Source organism: Nomascus leucogenys, chromosome 5 (assembly GCF_006542625.1).
Source record: "Nomascus leucogenys isolate Asia chromosome 5, Asia_NLE_v1, whole genome shotgun sequence".
Taxonomy (NCBI): Eukaryota; Metazoa; Chordata; class Mammalia; order Primates; family Hylobatidae; genus Nomascus; species Nomascus leucogenys.
The window spans coordinates 63,609,527-63,612,797 of NC_044385.1; positions in this window are offsets into that span (position 1 = coordinate 63,609,527).

Here is a 3,271-nt window from a genome sequence, read left to right on the forward strand (position 1 = left end):
AGTTTCCATCTGTTGTGATTTCTCTTTAACCTGAAGAATTTTCTTTAGCATTTCTTGTAGGCTAGGTCTTCTTGTGATGAATACTATCAACCTTTTTTAAAACATCTTTATTTTATTCTCAGTTTTGAATGATTTTTCACTGAATATGGAAGTCCAGCTGGGGCCAACACTCAATTATATCACCTGGGGAAGGAGGCAAGCAAGGTGCAATCTCATGGGTGCCACACCCCTCCAGCGAATGTTTTTATTTTAGATGTTAAATTTTCCAGTTCTATCTTTCCTTAAACTTTTCCATATTTTTTTTAAGTTTTTGTTTGCTTATTCCAACATCTAATCATCTTGAGGTCTGTTCCTATTGACTGCTATTTTTCTTGATTATGGGTCACAGTTTCCTACTTTATCACAAGTCTAGTAATTTTATATCATATGTTAAGTGTTGTGGATAGTATTTTGTAGGGAACATGTATTATGCCATCTTTTATTAATGGGTATTGAGGATTTTCCTGGCAGCATATCTTTTTGATTCTGCCAGGTGTGGTTTTATTCTTTGTTAGGCTGGGTCTATTTTGGCTCTGAACTTAATCATAGCGTGTTTCCATTGCTCTAGGATGTAGTCTTTCTCCTAAGGAATGACCTTTCTGGGGTCTCAACTGAAAACACAGGTCAGTAAGGCGTCTCCACTTAGGCTGGGGCAGATCTCCAAACATCTGCCAACACTGCACAGCCTCTCGTATCATTGCTCATGGCTCATCTGCATAGCAAGCCGTCTTTGCTAGGCCTATGGAACCTCGTCCTGCACAGACCAGCCAACAGCCAGGAAACAGTGAATCTCCACATAGACTCCTGGGCAGCCACTCCCCATTATTTTAGCTCCCTGTTCTTTAGCACCTGCCCACACATTCCAGCTGCCTCACCCACCCCAAGCTCCAGTTTCTGCCTGTTCAGCTGAGTGAGACCACCATTCACTTGGACTCCACTCCCTGATGCCGTAGCAGAAAAGTCCCTCCACATAGAAAGCCAAGGCTCTGAGGGCCGCTTCGCGTGTCCCTGTTTCTCAAGGTCACAGTTCTGCGGTTTCTCCTGTTTTATAATTGCCTTTGGCAGGACGGCTGGTCCTCCACCAGTAATCCCGCCATGGCCAGAAATGAAAGCACAATTTCCCATCTTTAAAATGTTTTACTTGGAAGAAAATGCTTGTGGGAGCTGGGAAAATTTTTTACCAACCAATGCAAAGCTTTGTAGTGCAAGAGGTAGTTAGCTGTTTGGAAATGGAAACCTCAAATGTCTCTGGTTTCTTACCTCTATTGATCATGATGATTGTCACAAACATAATTTATATTGAGACATTATATTCTTTGTAGTACATTCTTGAAATTGCACAAACAAACTTTTCATTGTGGAAAAATTCAAATACATATATACAGATGTGGAGAATAATGACCGCCCATGTTTCCATCAATTTGCTTTAACAACTATCAACTTATGAACAATCTCATATGCTTGGTGCCCCCAGCGCCTCTCCCTAGATGGCTCTGAGGCCAAGTCCCAAACAACAGATTATTTTATCCATACATATTTCTAAAGACACAGACTCCCTCTTTTAAATAAAAGCACAATGTAATCTCACCTTAATATTTCCTCAGCATCACTAAATATCCAGTGAGTGTTCACATTTCCCTAATTGTGCTATAATTTTTAACCCTTTATTTATTTGAACAAGGATCATATAAGGCCCCTGTCCTGTGATTTGCTAATACGCCTCTCATGTCTCTTTGAATCTATAGTTTCCTGCCAATGTGTTTCCTTGTTTTTCCTTCTAACTTTCGGAGCTTCCCATAGTCTCTGCTTTGCTGATCACTTCCCCAGTTGTAGACCTGTGGTGTCACTTAACATGTTCCTCTGTTGTCTGTATTTCCTGTAAACTGGTATAGATCCAGATGCCTAGTTGGAATCAGGCTCACATATTTGGCAGGGTTATTTCACAGGTGATGTTGGTTCTTTTGTTGGCGTAGGGTTCCCCAGTTCCCTACTCCCCACCCCCCACAACTTTCTTCCCATGTCCTGACCAAAAATCACAGAACGCCTTGACAGCTCTATGACCCTCTTAGCTGCAGGTTTTCCCCTGCAGGCTTGAACCCAAACTGGGGCCTTGAACATTTGCAGGCACCAAGTAAGATATCTGCGTTGTTGTCCAAAATACTGAGAGCAACTGGCCCTGGCCCTGAGCCAGATTCCCTAAACCCTCACATAAACTCCATGCCCTGGCCCTCCCTAGGTGGAATGCTTCTTCCCTCTAGCTGTCCTTCACAAGGGTACGTTGTAGCCTACTCTGTGAGTTCCCCTAAGAAATGCTGTGGACTGATCACCCTGGCTTCTAGTGCTTCTTTCTTTGGAATCCCAACCAGCTCCACCTCAGGATGGTTTGGGGCTCTCCCTTGTAGGAACTCCCCTGCCACCACTTCTGGGGTGACTCCAGCCACAGGTTTGGCAGGATGAAACAGTTGGGCACATATGTCTGAGTTTTCTCTTTATGTAGGAGAGGTAGGATAGGCGTTTGACTCTTTCCCTTTATTTATGGGTTTTCAAAATAATGAATTGGCCCCCTAGTGTCTCCCAAAGGTAATCAATGATCTTCCAGTATCACTAGGAACTCATGGATCAGACCCATTTGGTATGTTTCTATTTGTTGCGTTCAGCACCTTTTTGATACTCACGTTGTGCCATCCTTGACCAGTGGAGGTCTCAGAAGTTGACTCCTGAGTCCTAACACAGCCCTAGCTGTCTCTAATGACTTCCTTGCTTTCTGGTGTGACAAGACATTGAGGGTCCTTCTTGCACATGTCCTGCCCCAGGCCGGGAGTCAGCCATTTCTCTGGGAAGCCCTGTTTCATTTTGTTGGGAAATGCTATTTAGAGCCCACTCTCCAAGCACCAAGACACCTTGTTTCTACTGGATCGATCATCATTTTTAGGGCAGATCTAGATTTTTTTTTTTAGGATAAAATGAATCATAAGTTCATCCCGGTGCTTTCTGTTTTCATTCAGGATGGTGGCTTTTCTTACTGAACCTCATTGATCTTACCTCTCTCCATACAAAACTCCTGGTTCTTAACAACCAAAGTGATTACTTCTTTGCTTTGTCTCACATCACACAACAATATCAAAATGACAATACCAACATTAGCATAAACAATATCATTACTGAAAACACAAGTTTTCTCGGTTGTTTCTTGAAGTTCGTGTTACCCTTGGTGTAAATCCCATAGTCAAAT